Below are 22764 nucleotides of genomic sequence, written 5' to 3'. Positions count from 1 at the left end.
ACAGGGATACAGGGTGTTAGGTAGCTCACTTAAAATCCTTGAAGGGGACCCTATTTGATGAAAAAAATTCTTCTACGCATATGGTCAAAATTCAACTACTGCAGAGTTATTCACTTTTTCCAGTTTTCGGTTATGTTTGCCTCTAACGAGATCAAGCAAAAGAAGTGTGATAGCTAGCTCATTTCTGTTGATTTCTTTGGAAAGCTGAGAAAATTTCGTAATCAATAGTGTCTTAAAAACGTCCAACTTGAGAAAATAAAAAGCACTTAGAAAGAAAAAACTATGAAATCAAATGTTTTATGAGAACTAAACTGCAATTTTCTCTCTGAAACAAGTTGTTACAAGTTGTTCTTTAACATCAAGCATCTAGCTCTATTAGTTTAGCTGCTATTTTACTTTCTCTCACTGTTTTCTCTTTTTTTAAACGTTGGCAAGGCTCGCTGTCTAAATACATTCTTGAGCAAACGTATCAAACGAGTGCTTACCACTACGAAGTTTTTTCCCTAAACGTATTTGAATATTTTATTCTAGAAATGAGAATTACGTACGTTTTTGGAAAGTACTTATATCATAGATCCTGCAACAATATTTCTCAACAGAAAGTGAATTGGGTTAACAATGACAGTGTGCATGTTTTCGATGTGCGAAAGTCATTTTACCATTTGTTTCGCTAGCGAGAGCCGATCGCTCCACATTTAAGAGTGAAGCCTACTGCAACGCACACTAACGAAGCAAATCAAATGAAAGTGTTGACCGTTTACAAGCCTGATTTATGTGATTATGGACATTATAAATAGTAAAACTTGAAGGAAGTTGGCCAAGTACTTTCAAAAAAATATTAATTTTGACCGGAAGTGTTTCCAGTTTTTTCAAATTTATTTGTAAACATCGCAAAGAATGGTTTGTTCACTGATAAAAATTTTTCAAGGAACAAGGTTTTCAAATCTTAAAATTTTCATCGTGTTGCACTATAGAAAATATGATAGTACGAGACAAAAATATTGGATAACCACGACGAACCATCAGTGTAGTATTTACTTTTGAATTTTCTTATACTTTACGTCATATTGATATTACACAAATGTTTCTTGTTTGAAAAGTGTTTTTTTTTCCAAAATATTAAAATAATTAGAAGTGAGTTCGAGTTACGAGTCGTAAGTAATCAATATATTACTTTCCATAATAAAACTGCTTTAATTTTTTTTATCAAGTTCAACGTTCACCATTTAACAGAGTTTTCAAAAAAATCCAAAAATAAAAACGAAAATCCAACTATTTTATAACTAACCGCCTAAAAACTAGACACAACCGCTGTGGTTACGTTCGAGAGAGTTTTGGTTTCCTCAATATCCCGTGGTGAGAGTAACAGAAATGGCTGTCATACTTGTAAGGATCTCTCACAACCCAGGTATCAGAAATCAGTAATTTCCGTCACCTTCTTCTTACAAGCCCAATGATTTGTACATTGTACTCCAGGGGTATTATCATGCACCTGACGCAACTGAAACGGATACTACCCGACCAGAGCAAAATCGACTGGTTAGCCAGGAAATTGAACTACAGAACGGAAACGGCTCTCACCCAGAGTGAAATATCGGGATCTTTCTGTTAATCGTACCAGCAAAACAATTGTTTTGTAGGTATCATAATCAATTTCAAACTGATTTAGAAAAAAATTTAAAAAAAATTCATAATTCGAAATATTATTCTTCTTAACATATTACACTCACATCATCGGAATACTCCTACTAGTCCCAGTGCATATCAAGGACGCTCGGAAAACGCATTCGCTTGTTGTAAACATACATCAGCTTCTGTGCAGTCACCACGTTTTAAAAATTCCACAATTAGAAGCCCATCGTCACGAACGATAAATTTTCTCCTCACAGAGGGTGGAAGGAAAAAGACCCTCCTTCACAATTTCAAATTCAATTCTCCTGCCAACACAACACTTAATCCGTACGCTCCGAGCCAAAATAAAAGAACCACATCCATCATCACCCACTTAGGAGAAGCGTTAGTGTAGTTCCGTTGCTCCTGCAGCACCTACAGGCCGCGCCACAAACAACCTTTCCGCAGTTTGCATAATTTCTTGGGGACACACTTTTCCCACTATCCATCACCGGAATGGTTTTCCGGGAACCACAATCACGCACACATACACACATCCGTGCAGGCGCACAAAAAGATGGACCATGATAAATGGCAGCCCGGCTTGCTGTTTGTTTGCTGTGCCTCTGAGTGTCTGTTCCACTTTTCCGGGGACAACACGGACCCAGCATCAATGCCTTTGTTTGTTTCGCCAGAACCGACGTTGGGTGCTTCAGATTTTTCCCGTCTCTTGTCAGATCTAGTACCTAGTCGGAAAAAAGGCTCACCTAAATTAAAATTTTTGATGTGGGAGGCCTATTTTTCATTGCGGTGAAGCCTTGCGAAAAAATTTTCTGCCTCTTCCAAAGGATTTCGTTTCGTTTTCCACGAGCAAAAGCTAGTAAAATACATGTGTCGAATGAATGATGGTGAGAAGAAACGTGCTTTATTGCAATCGCAGGAGGTCCGTCTATTCCGTATGCAGACCCGGTTTAGGCGAATGGGTGTGTATCTGTGTGTCTTCTCTACTAGTCCAGTCAGCACTCTGTATGATCGTTGGCCCGGCCTGGCGGCGGAGAGTGAACAGATGAAAAGCGACCGAACCGAACCCGAAATGAAAAATGATACTCTGTCAAACCGAAGATAGAAATATCAACTACAGGGTAAGGTAAAGCGGCAAGCTGGTGGGCCGATTCCAAAAGATGCTGAAGATAAGAAAGATTGATCTTTTGGGGTGGGATAAAGTTACAGTTGCTGGGAGGTTCCGCACGAGTCATGTCGAGTATGGTTTCGGATAACATTCGTTGGGAAATTCAAATTGAAATAAAATTAAACTTTCTTGATCGATGATGCAGTACCTGTGGATATTTTTTGATGGTGAGCCTTTTTGCGAATAAAAGAGTTGAGTCGAATGCAACGCCAAATGCAATGTTCGTTGTTAGCGGTGACATGTACTACTACAGGTGTATTGAAAAAATGATTGAGGTTTCAGTTATTGTTATTTCAGTTTTATACTTCTCCCAGCTGGTCTCGAGGTACGATACTGGCCTAACAAGCCAGTTGTCGTAGGTTCGAGTCTCGGCTGGGGAGAGACTGTTAGTGTTAGTAGGATCGTAGCGCTGGCCCCGCAATTATCCTGTACACTTGGCTGCGAAGTCTGTGTATAGTAAACAGAAGGTCGAGTTCCGAATCGGAATGTAGCACCAAGGCTTTTACTTCCATTAGCTCTAAGCAATTGACGAATTTTATCTACATAATTATCATGACACATTTTTTTTTGAATTTTTTAATTATAGAATAATTTTTCATATAGTTTTAGTGATATTTTGTACTAACCTATTTTTGCCTTTCTCCTACAAAGGTATAGCAATCACTGCAAAAACTAAAGGTATAAAAGTGCTCGAAAGGGCCGAATGTCGTATATCACTCGACTCAGTTCGACGAGCTGAGCATTTTCTTCATGTGTGTGTATGTGTGTGTATGTGTGTGTGTGTATGTGTGTGTGTATGTGTGTGTAACGCTCTTCCAATCTCACTCGATTTTCTCAGAGATGGCTAAACCGATTTTAATGAAATTAATTGCAAATGAAAGGTCTATTTGCCGCATAAGACCCTATTTAATTTCATTGTAATCTGATTTCTAGTTTAGAGGTTATGTATCAAAATGTAAAAATCACGAAACATCAATATCTCAGAAACTACACAACCGATTTGAATAAAATTAATTTCAAATGAACGGGCTACCTGAAAAACCCTTAACTTTTGTATTTTAAGAAGATTGAACTTGTGGTTCATAAGTTGTGGAAAGAAACGTGTTCTGAAGACTGTTTAATCTCACTCATGTTTCTCAGAGATGGCTGGACCGATTTTCATAAAATCAGTGTCAAATGGGAGGTCTAGTTGCTCCATTAGACCCAATTGATTTGCTTTGCAATCGGATTATTACTTTACCTGTTATGTTTAAAAATGTGAAATCCAGCTATGAAAAGGAACATATTCCGAAGACTACTTGGACTCACTCACTCTTCTCAGAGATGGTTGAACTGATTTCCACAAATTTAGTGTCAAATAAAAGGTCTAGCTGCCTCATAACACCCTATTGTATTTTGCTGTAATCGGACTGTAACTTCATCTGCAATGTATCGAAATGTGAAAATCACGAAACTCCATTATCTTAGAAACTACACAACAAATTTGAACAATATTGATATCAGATAAACAGGCTAGTTAAGGGTTAACTGATGAATTGTGATTGAACACGTGGTTTCAAAGTTTGGCTGCCCTATACATTCCCTTTTCATTTGATTATAATCGAACTTAAGCAACCGTTATGCATTAAATTGTTAAAACAACGAAAGTCTATTATCTAAAGTATTACACGACTTATTTGAACATAATTAGTCTCATACAAACGAGTCATCTCTCAAACTTAGAAATAACAAACTTCATAACAATTTGATATGTGGTTCAGAAGTTATGGAAAGAAAAGAAATTCAAAGAATATTCAAAACTATACCTGCTTTGATCAATATATTTGGCCTCAACATGATTTGAATGTGGTGTCGTACTATTTGAAAGTTCCCGGTATCGCACGTGATTAAATTGTTCGAAATCAAGAGTCATTTCTTTTATTTTGCTATTTCTTAAGCACTAACATTACGTCAGATTCCATATCTTATACTTCAATTACAGCATCAATATTTTAGACCCCAAAGAGTGAATGTACCTTTATTGGATTTAAGCATTCATGTAAAACTATTTTTACAAATCACAAGTTTGAATGAGAAAGGCTGAGTCTGACCACTAGGTGGATTAATTTAGGTTTTTTTTATTTATTTATATATCGTCAACCGATGTTAATTAGTTAGAAAACACTTGGAAGTAAATATAAACAAAAACTTTTTAATTAAAAAACACGTTTTAGTCTCTGGATATAGATAGACCCATTGCCAAATCGAAAGAATAAACGGCTGGGCAATGGGTACCGTTGGTTCATCTCATACTTGCGGGTATAAAACAGATCTGTTTAGATATCACTGGAGCGGATAACCAACCCTGGTGCAATCTCTGGTCGTATGCTGATGGGAAAGGGGGCTCCTTTGGGTGCTAATCCGAGCTTCTGACTTCTATGTTAAGAGCGGCTCGGAACAGCGTCTGTTCTCCATGATAGGAGTGGTTTGTCAGTACGTCAAGGACTCTTGGTACAAAAGTCCTGGTGGTGCTCAACAGCGGTTCAAACTGTTTGTAAAGTTTAGCGTGCACCACCTGGCCAATGAAAAAAACTTCAGACTCATCGACTTTGCCACCTCTAAGAACATGACTACTCTTTCAGCACAGTCTCCCACGTTGATATACCTGGAGGTTACCAAATTAGGCAAAATTGTAATTTGACCACGTATGGTTGGATGGTCAGCATCAGCACTTCTCGCGCATAACCAAGTTTTTCATAGTTAACAACACTCGGTACCAGCGCCCATCACGGTACAATCTCGCGTGGCTAAAGCAAGCTGACGTCGCCAAAATTTACACGCACTTTGATTGATGATTGATACACTTCTTAATTTGGTGCGAAACTGCCAAAGAGTGTCGACAGGAGTTGGATGAGAAGAACGTTGCATTGGGATATTAAACAGCTGCCGGAGGAATGAAAGAAAGGAGTCATCCTCTTATCTACAAAAAAATGTGATTTATTTTTTGCATAGACTTCGTATCGCGAGCCAAAATGTGCCGAGGTAAGGATGGAAGTTCCAAGATTTGGGATATTGAACAGCTGCCGGAGGAATGGAAGCATGAAGTCATCCTTTTTATCTATAAAACATGTAATCGACAACATTCTGAGTGCCGCTTGCACTTTCGCCACAAAGTTTTGAAGCTGGCTTTGTAGAATACCGGTCAATAATGAACAAAATTTTCATTTTACCATAGACACTAGAAAAGTGTCGTAAGTACAGCATTATCATTCGACTTTAAAGCCGCATGTGATACAATTGACCGGAAGAGCTTTGGAAGATCATGTATAAGTATGATATTTTCGAAAAGCTGATCCGATTGATCAAGGCTACAACGGATGAAAACAAGTGCTGTGTTGGAATATCGGGTGAATTATCCAGTCCATACGGACTTTGGCAAGGCGATGGTCTCTCTTGCCAGCTGTTGCGCATTACGCTGGAAGGTGTTATGCGACGAGCGTCGTTCAACATGCGAGGCACGATTTTTAAGCGATCTAGTTAATTTATCTGCAAAAATTGCGATGGAGGTAGAGCAATACCCCAGACTGATAGCAAAAGTAGGAGCAGCTGGCCGATGAACCCACCGTATCTCGATGGTGGTCGGATACAATTGCGGATGGGATTGCAACCATAATATTCAAGTAAATGTTCAATCAAATAAACATTGAAAACACTTAAAACTTTATCAAACAATAACTATTGTCTGAACTAGTGAGTGCAAAGGAAAAAACGCGTATCTTTGCAATATTCATAGGGTATATTTTAAGAAAAGTTTGAATGAATAAAATAGATTCACTGTCTAAGTCATTGCGTGCAGCGTTATTGGCAGGAGAAGTGTTTTATTCCTTTTTCTGATAGTTTCGCCGCGGTGCCACATGTGTATCTTACTCTGGGATGCATTGATATTTTTTCATTTCATAATTCAATACAGATCTTCAAGTCGTCAGCATTAGTGAACTTTTTTAGTTTCTTATGATTAGTTGGTAATCAGTTAAATGTGACTCCCCGATTTTTGCAAACGTATAGGCATTCGCACACTCATTGCGCTCAGTGTGTTAATTTTACGGCAAGGCACAACGAGAACGGTACCTACACATTTTGACAACCAACAGACACAAAGAGAAAGAGCAAAAACGAAATGACTATGAAAGAAATCACCAAGTGAGAAATATTCAAAGAGAGGGAGAACGGAACAACACTTTGTGCTGCTTTTTGTGACACATTTCGTGAGAACAAAGAGCTTCAGTTTGAGCAGTTTGCGTTGCGTTGCGGGTAGAAAAAATAGCAGAGAAAGGGAATCAAGAAAGGACCATATGCATTTTTGAGAATTCATTTAAACACGATTATCAATGGCGTGGACGTGTTTCTTAGGACATATTACGCACATCCAGACATGTTTCTGTCCCGGTATTCATATACAATCGCTACATGCATTCACTACTGATACCGTTCATTAGGGTGGTAATGACGCATTTAGAAGTTCGTTCAGTCGAAAAGTGAAACTTTAATCGATCGATTTTTTCATTTTTTGTTTTTGGATAACACCAGATGTTTCATGCATTTTTAAGACATTTGGCATCAGAATTTTATAATATTCAGAAATTTACGAACTACCTGTGCATATTTTTCATTTGTCACAAAATAATGCTTTCGTGTTCCCGAATCAGATTAAGCTGAAGATTAGTATGGGAACTTTTGTTAAAGACGAAACTATTGAGCCCTACTTCTAAACGAAATTCGAAAAGTCGATTTCTATTGCCACCCTACTGTTCATATACGAGACATATTGTGGCTATCTCCGGGAAGAAACCACTTTTAGTTTTTAAACAAAACCCATTGAGCAGCACTGAAAATTAGCTCCTGAATTATTTCAGTAGGAGTCAAATGAAGTGCAAAACCAAAAAAAAAATAAATACTATAGAGATAAGTGACTTTTCACCTACGCACACTAGTAAACGTGTAAACCCGTGTAAAGTTGCTTTTGTTTCCTCCAAACTGTAAATCATCGCATCTCGTTGCTTCGACTTTTATCACTTTTTACCATTTTTGGTCGATTATGCTCAGCAGCTTCTTCCGATTTCTGATCACGAATGAAAAAAATTATTCAGAAACAAGTTTAAAACAGTTTGAGTGTTGAACTGAATATTTGTCCAGCTGCTGAAAACATAGCATCGCAAACAAAACAGCTATTTGTAGATATTTTCCTCAACTAGTTGCACTTACACATTCGTACGTAAAAAGGTCTATAATCGTTCGTTCGTCAAATCCGATAATCATTGCCCCAAGCAACACACAAAGTTAGACACAATGTGTGGGGTCGCACATTTTGACAAATGCACAAAGTGTACTCAGTCGCATTTTTTCGGTGCGAAAAAAAAGAGCGAATTGGGAGAAGAAAACACAAACGGAATATCGGAAGTGGCACGCACGGTTTGATGGCAAATGTGTTGTGTAAAAATTTGTGTGGTTCTGTCTGCACTAAGGTGAATTCCAGCTCTGCGTATAGGTTATGTTTCCATTGAATTCTACTGTAAAAGTCTTATACCGACAACTTGAATAGTAGCACTGGAAACAAAGTACCTCGAATTCGAATAAACTTGTCAATGTTGAACGGATCTCGAAGAGAATGAATTTTTCGTTGGCAATTGCCACGAAACAGCTTAGAGATATAGGAGATTATGGCTATTCCACAATAATGATGACGTTTATTAAATTTCAGGGTATGTATAAAGAGAGGAACTTCCTTCCAGTTGGTCTCGAGGTACGATGCGGTCCAGTAGTGATATTTGATTTTGGGCCTTTTTGGTCATTTTTCGACGTTTTCGATTTCAGCGCGATTTGCATGGAAATGACATCACATAGTTTATTATGATTTTTCTATCAAAACTCATAGAACTATTTTCAATACTTTTTTTACGAAGTAAACATTTTATTTCGTCAAAATGTCAAGTCGTTTCCAAAAATCAACGAAGTATCAGTAGTAAATGAAGAATCTGTGGAGTTTCACGAAGAAGTCTATTCGAATAAGATAAATTTCCAAATTGCTGAATCAGTTAGATTTTTCCAACGTAAGTCTACGGTTAAAGATTTCAAAACATTTGTGCTACGACTGCAACTGTCGTGCTCGTTTTGAGATTGTCTCAGAATTGTTCATCTTTGTTTTTTGAGGTAAACTTCCAAAAGGAAAATTAATCGAGTACACAATTCACCATCCTGTAAGCTTTTTTCATCCTATGTTGCCGAAAAAATGAATACTTCGTTGGCAGCCTATTCTATTCCCATAACGTGGCGGTGAACAAAACAAATAACACTTATCGTTGTTACAACATTGATAGTCCCGTGGCATTTTCATAAATCCTAATCTATATTGAATCCTCTGCAACTAGTGACACAGAGCCTCTATAATATTATATACTAGAGTGTCTAAACAAACATCATTCTCATCTAACTAACTTAGATTACAAGAGAGCAAAATCATTTCAAACCGCCTGGAAATACGCGAAAATTAAATCGACAATTTTTTATTAGAATGAAACTTTGCACACGTATTTGGCTTAGCAAACTGAGCATTTTTCACAGATGGAGAGATTTTTTACACCCATGAGTTACATTCTAAACGGGCGTATGCCTTTTGGCATAGGTTTTATTCGAAGTATTGTAGCTCAGAAACCGTTGGTTGCAGATGCAGAGAGACATTTTGAATCAAAAAGCTCTTGGTAGTAAACATTCTAAAGGCATCGGTTTTGGAGTAATTTTTAATTTAAGCTCGAAAAATTATTAATATTTCGGGTTTTTCTTAAATTGTCCATGGTTCTCCAGCAAAAACCATACGTTCATTGAAATGCTTGATCAAAAATATACAATTCATTCTTTGACAGCAAAACGATTGGGCGAACGGTTCTCAAGAAAAGTGTTAAAAGTTCTAAGTGATATCAATATATATAAGAATCAAATATTTATTTTCGAGTTTTATTATCTCAGGAACATATTTTTTATGACATAGATACATTACAGAACTAGGTTCACCTTATATTTTATATACATCATAAGTAAATGATTCGTCATCCTTTGAAAGCGGCTTCGTTTGTATCTTATTTTCTGAAATCGGAACAAAAGAGTAATACTTTTGTGTGGCAGCTATTATTATAGATTTTTTTGAAAATATTGCTCCATTATGTTACTCCTTGTTCATATTCTTCATATGATACCCAACTAAATGACATTTTTGATGAATTTTTATTACTTTTCTGATTAGACCAATCATACAATTCTTTTGCGCTTGAAATGGGATGTTCATGTTCTTTAGCTAAACTTTCATTTCCTGCCATTCGTTTTAATATGCCACCAATTGCATCGCATGGGCCTTTAACATGCGAAGTCGCAAAAAAATGCCACTCTGCATCGACGTTATATTTTGTTTTGAACTTGCAAAGTTTTTTCTCTTTTTATATTGTGAGGCAGCTCCATCAGACATTAATATCGCTTTTCTCAACTCTATTGTTGTTTTCTAAAAACTCATTAATTTGGCAATGAACACCTGAACCGCAACAGTATCATGATGGAGTACTTCCGATATTATGGTGAAGCTGATATTCTTAAGTGTTCCAGATTCTGAATAGTAAACAACGAAGGGATGAATGGTGGCTTGACTATCACTCCAATAGCTACACGAATCACAAATTGATAAAGACATATTAAAATGAGCTTGACTGTTCAATATTTTTAATTTTGCTATAACGTTTTCGTTTAATTTGGGTAAGCTTGATGAGCACCGATGATCAGAAAAGGGTTTACAGCATTTGAGCTTGGTGTATTTCATTTTCACTTTATTCATCTTCACAAAATGCAAACTGTTACAAACACTTCTGGAGAAGTGCAATCGTATTTATAAACAAAAACAGATATTATAGGTAACCCAGTAGTTATTGGTTGCGTACTTTACAAACAGTTATTATTAGTAAACAAGTAGGTAGTGTTGCATGACAAACATATTTTTTTTAAAAAACATTCGGCAAGGGGGAACGTGTAGGTAGCCTAAGGTTTAGCGCTTGAGTTATTTATCCAATCGTTTTGTTGTCAAAGAATGAATTGTATATTTTTGATCGAGCATTCCAATGAACGTATGGTTTTTGCTGGAGAACCATGGACAAATTAAGAAAAACGTGTATTTTCCGAAATATTAATAATTTTTCGAGCTTAAATTTAAAATAACTCGAAAACTGTTGCTTTTAGAATGTTTATTAGCACGAGCTTTTTGATTCAAAATGACTCTTTGCATCTTTTAAAATCATCAGAATACAAATATTTTGAAAGATAATTAAATTAGAATTTTTTATAAAAAAAATTAATCTACCATAAAATAATTATTTTTCATTTCTCCATCCTGGACTTTTTTGTAAAATTGCGTATTAACATCAAGTTTCTTTAAAAAAAAATAAAAAAAAAATCAACTCTTATTTTTAAATCGAAATTTAATGTATATTTTTAATTTTTTTTGGTCAGAAATTTTTTTTTGTACAGTGTATATTTTTTTTATGGTGAATTTTTGATTCCCTACATCTCATTCTCAGACAGTTTTTCTATACAACCAACGGTTTCTGGGCTATAATGCTTCGAATTAAACCTATGCCAAAAGGCATACGCCCTTTTGGAATGTATCTCATGGGTGTAAAAAAATCTCTCCATCTGTGAAAAATGCTCAGTTTGCTAAGCCAAATACGTGTGCAAAGTTTCATTCAAATCAAAAATGGTCGATATTCGACCATAGGACATTTGGCGATATCTTGCTCCATAGAAGTTATTCCTATTGTATTTAAATTTGGAAATATTTTATGAAGTTATCGCAATAGATATTTACGTTGCAAAATTATAAGACTCGTGTTGATTCACCAATTGCTCGAATGAATTGTTCGAATACCAGATTATGAAATTAACATTTGTAGTCCAGCCTTGCTCGAGATACAACTGGGGCTTAAATGTTGAAGACGCCGATATTGATCACCACTGAATCTTACAGGGAATCTTATATATCACTTAATAATTCAAAAAACAAAGCCTTGGTGCTACATTCGGATTCGGAACTTGCCCTTCAGTTTATTTATACACAGACTTCGCAGCCGACTGTTTGGTATACAGGACTATTGCGAGGCTAGCGCTACGATCCTACTGACAATAACAGTGTCTCCCGAGCCGACACTCGAACCTACGACGACTGGCTTGTTAGGCCAGCACCGTACCTCGAGACCATCTGCGAGATCTTAATAAGTCAATCTATACTAAATTGATGTAATAAGACATTTTGAGTTTATTTTTAATGTATTCTTAACAAAGAATACAGTCGTGGAGAAAATAATAAATACACTTGCAGTTTTGGTTAATTTTCCATATTTGCGCACTGATTTAAGTTGTTATATGATGTTATGTTACGTCATTACGATCTGCAAACACTCTCTTTCAAAGAGGAACGGAGAAATAACTGGATTTTTTCTGTGTCGGTGATTCCGAAATTTTTTTACGTGAGTTAGTGTTTTTAAGGTGGCGAAAAAAATAAATACATTATTGAAATATATATACATAAACATTCCAAATAAGCTTTATTGCTCTACATATCGTTAGCAAAGTGACCTTTTACGTTACAAAACTCACTCTCAATATTTTGTGGCTTGTCCGTTGTTTTGTAAAACCATTCAATCTTCGTGGTAAGTTTTCCACCAGGTTTTCACGAGTAGAAGCTAGACAAACATTTCATGCTGCCTGTACGACGCACATAGGAGTATTTGAACCAAAAAGCTGGCCAAAAGTCCAATTCGCTCTATTTTGGTAGTAATTAGATCTATTAACATCAAAAACGTGTCATTTTCGTTTAATCAACCACTAAAACTAGAGTAAGTACAAAACAAGGTGACATCCATTAAGCACGTCACGCAAATTTTGATCAAAATCCATTGTCACCTTTTGTCTCACATTAATGACCCCTACCAGGAGAAGTACGTCACGTCATGACACACCTCCAATATAAAATCCAATGATATGATAATTGCTTTAAATTCGCTTACTGCATTTTTAGTGCCTTTTTACACATGATCTATGACAAAGTTTCAACAATTTTCATATAAATCTTCATTTATCAAAATGTCAATAAAATATAAAAGAGGAACCAGGAGGAAGATTTTTCTTTCCGTATATATTAAGTAGGCTTTGACCTTTCTGCTAATAAATAAAGTTTTGTCGAGACTTGCCCGGAAGGTTACTGAACCATAAAATTAATTTTACAATATTATGGATTTTTCACGATCGGCTTTCACTATCATTTTTTTCGTAAACAATCTGGGATTATGTTATGCATTTAATGTTTTAAATAATGCAAAACATTCTCCTTATGTTGTACATTATGTCCCATGAGAGAAAAAAAAACTATTTGATAAAATTTTTCAATTTTACATGTCACCCGAACAATAGCACGTATTTTTCAAACTGATCAATTACCTGTGGAATAACTGGAATAGAAATTATGTATTTTGTATGTCGGATTTTTGGGCAGCTTTTGAGTCAAATTCTTCTATGTGCGACGATTTATTAGTCTTCCATAAGTTACAGTAACATAACATCATATAACAACTGAAATCAGATCCCAAAATATGGAAAATTAACCAAAACTGCAAGAGTATTTTTTGTTTTCTCCATGACTAAGATAAATATGTATGCACTTCGTTTTTCAATTCTTTTCGGTATACAGTGCTTCTTTGATTTTATCAACATTCGTATTTATCACCACCGGCCAAATTAACGCTTGATTTTTTCACGATTTTCATTTCGATTTGATCACGCTCCTTCAAAAGAATTGTAAATCAGGAATAATGAGTCCGCAGTTGTTAAAAACGCATTGAAAACATAATTCTCCTTTGTGTCAATGTCAACAAAATCAAATTAATATTGTATGAGTAAATGCATTTAGAAAGTTCGCGATAATGCCATGGATAAAATATTATAAACTAACTTTTTTGATTATAAGTTTAAACCTTGAACATTGAACTACGAAAATGTATTATTTTATTCAAAATAGGAATAATTTAAATTGTATCCAACGAAAAAAAAACTTTTTTTGTCATTTCCGTTTTTTTTTCGTCAACTGAGCTGAACAATTTTATCGTGATATGTTGCTTTCGGGTTAAAAAATTAAGATAGGTAAGATATATAATGTTTTCTGTAAAATCATGCTCCATTTTTTCTACACATTTTCGTTTTCAGAGATACTTACAACATTTTTAAGAATAGGATATGTCAACTATAACGAAAAAACAAATCAACTTTCTATTAACCCGGCATCACTTCGTGCTAAATCAAAATTACTAATGCTTCAATTTTCCTACCAGTGAAATTGATTTTCTGTTATTTAATTTGGCTTTCGACAGGTCCTGCCTTTTGAAAGGAAAGCTGTGAACTGATAAGTCTGTCACAATATTCCAGTAACGGATAACAGACAGAATTTTTATGTTATGGATAGGTTATTTAAAATATGATATATCACAAGATATAAATCAAGAAGCATAATAGATAATGTTGGTTTCTAACAAAAATAGCAAGGGGGCAAAATTCGAAACAAATTGAAACACAAATAAGTTTTAATAATATTAATGACTCTTGGGAAGGCAACAACCAAATCGATAGAAGAGAAATATTAGTTGTCAAATCTTTGAGTCTTTGGCTTGTTTTTGTCTGTAGTCCCCGGACGTTGATGAAATGTAAAAGTATTTTTAACGGTGATAGCTTCATAGAGTAAAGATTAATCCAGTTTTGAATTGTATTCGAGAAACTATCTAATTATTATTACGCTTGTGCTCTCGGATGTGTTCTGATTTTTGGGTGAACAAAAACACCCATCCTATTGCTGTTTCGATTGACCATGGGTTCACACATAGGATATAAGTAATGTAGTCGATGAGCCGGATGCCTGTTCGGTTTTTTTTAATGAACTGCGTTACAATTTGCGTTAGGTTTCAAATCGAGAATTTTATTTTTCGTCATTTCACTTTTTTCAATAACAATTTTTTTTTCTCTATGCCTATAGACCGGAAGAATATTATTTTTTTTATTTTTAACGGGGGGAAATTGTGTCCAATCACAAATGGTGACTTCTCGACACTGTTAGAAATTTGTAATTTTAATTGTTAGGATTTGTTTGCTTTCGCAAATAGGACTTATCGTTCTTAGGGATTTAAACCTACTTGTCAGAAAAAGGGAAGCTTATCGTAGCAATTGAGAATTGCAACGATTTTTTGAAAATTGTTAATAATTTTATTTGACATAGCTTCTAATGGTTCAACACCAGTAAGTCTATGTAATTCGAGTGTACCAAACCAAGGAGGACGCTTCAAAATCATTTTCAGAATTTTATTCTGAATCCTTTGGAGCGTTTTCTTCCTTGTTGAACAGCAACTTGACCAGATCGGTACAGCATAAAGCATTGCTGGCATAAAAATTTGTTTGTAAATCAAAAGTTTGTTCTTTAAACAAAGTTTAGAATTCCTGTTAATGAGAGGATATAAACATCTCGTATATTTGATGCACTTGGCTTGTATACTCTGAATGTGCTCTTTGACAATAAGTTTTTTATCGTAAATTAGTCCCAAGTACTTAACCTTGTCAGACCAACTTAAAATAACCCCATTCATCTTGACAACGTGATTATTGTTTGGCTTGAGAAAAGAAGCCCTAGTCTTATGAGGGAAAATTATCATTTAAGTTTTAGAAGCATTGGGAGAGATTTTCCACTTTTGCAAGTAGGAAGAAAAAATATCTAAACTTTTCTGCAATCGACTGCATATGACAAAAGACTTTTTCCTTTTACGGAAATGCTTGTGTCATCGCAGAACAATGACTTTGTGCATCCTGGAGGCAAATCAGGAAGATCTGAAGTGAATATGTTGTTCAGGACTGGACCCAAGACTGAACCTTGAGAAACACCTGCTCTGACAGGAAAGCTATCAGATTTTGAATTCTGATAATCAACCTACAGAGTTCGATCAGTAAGATAATTTTTTTAAAATTTTGATTAGGAAAATTGGAAAATTAAAAGTTTGCAATTTCACAATCAAACCTTTATGCCAAACACTGTCGTATGCTTTTTCTATATCTAAATGAGCAGCTCCAGTTGAATGAACTTCAGATTTATTAGCTCGTATCATATTAGTAACTCTGAGCAATTGATGAGTAGTGGAATGCCCATGGCGAAATCCAAACTGTTCATTTGCGAAAATTGAATTTTCGTTTATGTGTGACATCATTCTGTTAAGAATAATTCTCTCAAACAGTTTACTTATTGAAGAAAGCAAACTTGATTGGTCGATAACTTGAAACTTCAGCTGGATTCTTATCCGGTTTTAAAATTGGAGTAATTTTTGCATTTTTCCATAATTTGGGAAAATATGCAATTTTGAAGCAGCACTTGAAAATTTTTACTAAAAATTCCATTGTGCTCTCAGGGAGATGTTTGATTAGTATATTAAAGATTCCATCGTCACCAGGTGCTTAATATAATTCGTTTAATGTAAGTATGATGTGAACATCTAAATGGCTACGCTATTCAAAATAAAAAACTCATTTCGTTTAGTTTTAACAACAATAAACGTGAAAATGTTTTAATGAAACTTTATTAGAATTTTTATTTAAGAGTTGTCTTCGTATCTGCTATAAATAGTGTTTGTTTATGATTAACTAATGGCAGAACAAATCTCTAGTGATACAATGTTCTTTCACCCAGCAAAGAAATCAAAATAAATAAATATGTTTCCCAGGAAGCAAAGATCGAACATCGCAGACGTAGGATGTTGCTTGCTGTTATTTTCATTGACCTCGTTGAAAGTGTATATTTATTTCAAGTCACACACTTTCGATTAACTTTTGTTTTCAAGTGAAAGAAAAAATGAATAGGTATTTTGTGATTACTGTATTTGTGTCATTTGAAAATTTCCCTTGAAAAAAAAAACTTCTAAATATGGTGTGGTCCAGGGTTACAAATTTTAACTCTCAATGATAGATTCCCAGTTAAAACTCAAAAATACGAATATCACTTTCAACCCAGTTCAAAGTAGCACGCTGTGTTACTTTAGCGATATTTATGAGGTTGAGGATGTAGATGTTTATCTACTTTATCTACTCCATGCAATTGATTGGCTTAGATCAAATAATTACATTGATAATAAAGACATACCAATTTTTCGACTGACATTATTTTCACTAAAAATTGACACAGGTGTCACTCGATAGAGTACGAATGAAATTACTGTTGTATCATTTTCGTCTGGGTCAGAGCATTTACAGCTCATATTAAATCGGTTTGTTCCGAATTTGATTTTTCGGAATGGAAGTTTGGAGGTTGTACTTTCCATTAAACATATTTTCTTCGCCAAAACTATTTTTAAAATGACGTATTAAAATTTGTTGTCAAAAGAATATAATTTCATCAAAATTGCGTTCAAGAAGTAAATTAGGGCATAAAAACTACTGAAACTACTTCAAACCTCAATTAGGCACTTTTTATTCTTCGAATTCAGGTTGGGTTATTCCGATTAACGTGAACACAGATTTCTAAAAAACAGGATTGCAGTTATCCATCATTAAAATTGGTTTAGAGGGCGATTTTTCGGAACAAGTAACTCACGACCCTGAGGAACACACTATTCTTGGAGCCAATCATTAAAGAATTTACGATTGTTATATATTAAACAATTTTTCTACGCCAGATATCACCATTAGGTGGGTAAATTTGTGTTTTTTTATATATCTTAGAAACGAGATGAAATCGTGATTTACATTACGCGTACAAATTTAACTAAAATTTTTCCACAATCCACGTTCAGTTTTTTTTATTTCACTTTATATTTAACGATAAAAATTTGTATATTTAACGGTTGCATTCTAAGGAACTTATACCTTGTGAACATTCGGTTTTGAATAATGCCTGATACTATGCTATTTTCAAATGTTAATTACAACCGATCTGTCGTGAATCCTTTAGAAACATAATTTCAAAATTAGAAAAATCGAAAAAAAAATCAAATTTTATGTTCAAGAGCATTTTTGTAATTTCCCTTTTTTTCATCAATAATAATTTTCCGGAGATGTTAACTGATTCTAATGGTCGTTTCAAGTCATGAAGCTTACAGCAATCAACTCCCCTAAACATTCGTATCTGAGATATTTCGAATTAAATATTTTTCATTATATCGTTATTATAAATAATATTTAGATATTACTTTTAATCATTATTCTTTTTGCTTAAATTTTACGTGATTCTCCAGTAACATCTGTAAGTTCATCGAGCTGTGTAATCAATATCACACAGTTCACTCATAGGCACCAAAAAGATTGCTGAATCTATATTTCGTCCGCCTGATTCACTGGAAGAAACTAAGGTCTTCATAATGAACACATGATAAACTGATAATAAATAAGTAACGAGGGTCAGTGTACGCTACCCGTGTCTAATGGCGTACCTAAAATATATGTTTTTCATGAATAAATTGAATCGAATTTCTCAGAAGCTGTTAGTACATTTTTGTTTTCCAGTGAAAAAAGAAATTTTTTTTAAAAATGGAATTCAACGAACAAACCTTTTCTAATGAAGGGTTATAGTCAGGATTTCGTAAGTGATGTGTTTGGGTATTTTGGCTATTGATTATGATATATTTGGAGATATATTTTACATGTCTTGGATGCAAATATAGTGAGTATTAAGCTGTTGACAGCGATTCACTCAAAACCATTTTTTTCAACTGGTGGTACGTTTTTCTCAGCATCTATCGAACCGATTTCGCTGAAAATTTTTTTTGCTTTAAAAATGAAATATCAAACTTGTTACATAGCCGTTTTTGGAAATTCCAAAAATTGCTGAAATAGCGGCCAATTTAGAAAAAAAAATTTTTTCGTGAAAAATCACTATTTAAAAATTCATAAAACATTGAAAAATTCAGATATCGAAAAACGGCTATGTAACAAGTTAGATGATACATTTTTACATGCTAAAAAAATTTCAGCCAAATCGGTTCAGCAGACGCTGAGAAAAACGTACCACCAGTTGAAAAAACATGGTCTCGTAAAAAACGCTGTCAACAGCATAACATCCACTTGAATATAGTCCACGACATGCAAAATACATCCTCAAATATACCTTAATCAATAGCCAAAATACTCAAACACTTCCCCTTTCTCTATACATCCGAAAAAAAACATCTTGAAAATGCATAATTTTTAAACAGAGTAGGGTCCCCCCTTACATACGTCGCTATCATATTATTTATCAATATTCAAACCACTTTCAAACGGACAAGACCTCAGTAGATGTTCATGCAATACCCAGCAGTTGGTGGTGGGTTGCGAGTGCAACGAAACAACTTAAAAATAGTTCAAGAACACAAAACTTACCGAACTCAATCAATCGCCTCCGCACGCCTCTCCAGCCAATCGGCAAAGTTAATTAAGCCGTTAAGTATCTTGTTATTTTCCCCTCGTTCTTCTTGCACAATTCAGCAGCAGCGGTGGGGAGGCGTCCCGTTCGTGTTGAAAGAAAACCGCGCTGGTTAGAGTTCTGACGTCATCGAATGAGTTTCCTTCGTGCATCGCCTCGTTTCGAAGTTTCGTCCGGCGATGATCGCCTTGCGTTTGCGTGTGCTGTCTGCATCTCATGCCCACTTCCACCAACCCGGTCCGAAATTCTTCGTCGCGGATCACAGCGGAACGCACAAGTTTGTTTTACTCTTTTTCTTTTTTTTGCTTTCGATCCGAAATAGAATATTTTCACTCTCTCTCTCTCTCCACCAAAGCATAACACGATCGTTGACTCACGCGGTAATATTGACGATCAATGGGAACCAAAAGAAATGGCGAGAATTCTCAAACCGCGCTAAAAATAACTTTCATCATCTACTTGTTTTCGTTTTCCATGCCGAATCGGCCGAAAATAGTTCGTTAGCGTAGAAATTTGATTCAAAAACACTTTCTCCGTTTACGTTGCAATGTTCTAATTTTAGACATCAATGCATCTGTTCGCGTTGCGATAGTTTTGTTGCTACAGAAATAACAGTCTGCGTCGTACCCCACCCTACGGGTGGTGGCTGTGAAAAATTAACACACGAAAAGAGTACCTTGCACCTTGCAGCCTCGCCGTGTCGAAATGTGTCGAGTTCATTATTACAATATCAGGTGCTTTTTTCCACACCCACCTGCCGTGCGTGAGTCGTCTCCGATTGTAAGTTAATAAACTAATTCTTCACCCTCCGCCCATCGTGCTTACGTCAAAGTGGAAAAATTACCCACGCTAGTGGGTATTGGCCCGGTAAGGATACTGTCCAGCGATAGGCGTTGTTCGTAATTGCCAATGCCGTAAACTGATATCTTACGGTGACGGTTAATTACACGAAACTTGATTAACGAGCACAATGTAACGGAATGTGTCACTTTCGCGTAAGAACTTGTAAGAAACACCTCCTCGCACTTGTCACGAGCGACTGCATCGAAGTACGATTCACTTCCCACTAGCCGTCGAAAAAGGGCAGCAGCATCAGGAGTTGAAGCACCGGTAGATTACACTGTGGGCCCACATACCGACCGCTTCTCTTCCTTGCACTGAGCTGGGAAGGTACTTTATCACTCCCGCTGGAGCCTGCAGCAGCATCTCTCACACCCAGTAGTAACACAGGGTCAGGATTTTCTCTCTCCGGTCCAGGTTACGAACCCGACGGTCCTGGGATAGTTCCAACACCGCTTTCGTCAACGTGCGAACTGGGACTAAACCCAGAAATTTAGAGCAAATCATTGCAGCACACACATTCGGATCCGTAGGATGCTCGGATCCTGAAAAGCCGGTTTCTTGTTCGGAATTCGAATCCCGGTGACTACCAGTAATGTACTAAATACAACCACCCTCGCTATCTCAGCAGCCGCCCTGGAAGGAAATACGACTAATGGCAGTCGCCAGCTACACCGAACCGGACCCGAGCACTAAACCAATCTCATACAATCTCGCGTTCGGAAAGCTCGTCCACCGACGCCGTTGTTGCAGGTTCATCCGAATGAACACCGCTGGCGAATGCAAGCGGGTTCACACACGCAGTACGCTTTTTCCCAGCATCTAAACGCCACAGGAGCGAGCGAGATCCGCTTTCTTGGAATCAAATTTTCCAAACCAACTCACCCGCTTCCCCCAGAGATGGGGCCGTGAGAAATCGAGAAACTCTGAAAACTGGGAGCGCCCCATGAACGAAGTCGTCATCGTCGACCGACATCGGCTGCCGAAGGACTTGCTGTGCATGCGCGTGCAATCTTCGGCACGCACACACACAGCGAGTCGTCGGAAACGACCGACGGCACACACCCGTGCACACACGTGCACACGGCGTACGGTATGTCGCATTCCAATGACAGGATATGCTCCTGCTTGTCGGCAGTTGACCGACTTTGATGTAATGGAATGTTGCATGTAAAGTTGCGTTGGGTGCAATGAAATGGAATGCAACTCGCCGGGAAAACCGGGGATGATGAGCTCGCGTGCGATGCCAGTGCTGGCAGTTTGGCTGACCTCTATTCGATGCGCAGGAAAAAGAGGTAGTTTCGGCTGTCGCTATTAGCTCTGAAGATTTATTTTTTCTTTAAAAAATAGGCTATTTTCAACAGGTCTTACCTATTATTTTCAGAGAGATAAATGATGACCAAGAACGTTAATTTCCTACATAACGGTTTTTAAGAAGCAAACCACCTTCCTGCAAAAGATTATTTCTCTATGGCCTTATTAATCCCCCGGACGACAATAGGTAATACCTGACGATAATAGAGCCGATACCCTATATCATTCCTATTTTATGTTGATAACAAAGTTCTCGAAATAAACCGATCTGCAATGAGAGTAAAAAAAAATAACAATCATTCAAAATGATTAAGCTGTAAAGAGAATTCTAGAACAGTAAAGAAAAGTGTTAGTTGTTTACAAGCGGCCTCGATAAAAAAACGTTAACGCTAAAAAGAATTTTGTTTCTTATGTACGCGATACAAACATAGAGATTTAATTATTAGGGCATATCAGCAATTCAGAGAAAAATAACAATGCGAAAACACCAAGTATACTAAGCGAAAGTAATGAAAACGAAGAATACCACCCCTAAAATGATTGTTTTCAATATATGTACATCTATTCCAAAATTCTTCTCAAGCCATCGAAACCAACATAAATTGAGACACCATCATTCATTTGTTAAGTGCAGATACATTAATGTCGTTTTTTATGTAATTTTATCACGCCGATTCCAGAAATTACACGAAATTTTTACAACAGAGATCTGAATTCACGTGTTCTATTACTCAGATTTCTAATCTTTTGGGTTTTTTTCACGAATTTCAGAAGTGACGATTTCGGTTTTCAAAATTCACAGGTTATTTTTTAAGTGGATTTCGGAATGTACACCAATTTCTTACGTGGATTTCGGAATTACGCGTTTTGTTCGTGGTTTTCGGAATTAACGCGTATTTTCACGTGGCTTTCGAAATACTCGTGTTTCTTACGCAAATTTCTAAATATACGCAGATTTCTTAAAATTTTCCGAATTATTGCGTGTTTTATGTGGCTTTCGAAATTTATGCGTTTGAACGGAGATTTCAGAGTACGAGGATACTTGAATTTATGCATTGTATATGTAAATTCCGTTTGTTTTACGTAAATTTCGAAGCTTAGGCATTCGTTTTTACGTAGACTTCCAAATTTCCCGTTTTTGTACGCGAGTTTCGGAGTTTACGCTTTTTTGCGTGAATTTTGAAATTCACGTGGCTTTTCACCTGAATTTATACGCAAATTTCTGAATTTGCGTGTTTGTTTTACGTGTTGTACGGAATTTACGCGGTTTCCTACGTGTTTTTTCTTGTATACTTTGGCGTTTACAGTTTTTATTTACGTGGATATC

The 22764-nt window shown here is 36.1% G+C and overlaps 1 long non-coding RNA gene across 1 annotated transcript in view; it reads right to left on the bottom strand.

The window, feature by feature from the left end:
- The window catches only part of LOC129731080 (uncharacterized), a 134193-nt gene extending 113448 nt beyond the window's left edge, over window positions 1-20745 (bottom strand). Inside the window, exon 1 of the long non-coding RNA XR_008728972.1 lies at window positions 19241-20745. This is a non-coding gene — a long non-coding RNA (uncharacterized LOC129731080). The remainder of the gene's footprint in view (window positions 1-19240) is intronic.
- Window positions 20746-22764: the final 2019 nt, after the last annotated feature.

This window comes from Wyeomyia smithii, chromosome 3 (assembly GCF_029784165.1).
Source record: "Wyeomyia smithii strain HCP4-BCI-WySm-NY-G18 chromosome 3, ASM2978416v1, whole genome shotgun sequence".
Taxonomy (NCBI): domain Eukaryota; kingdom Metazoa; phylum Arthropoda; class Insecta; order Diptera; family Culicidae; genus Wyeomyia; species Wyeomyia smithii.
The sequence above is the reverse complement of the archived record's forward strand: the minus strand, read 5'-3'. Positions and strand labels throughout refer to the sequence as shown.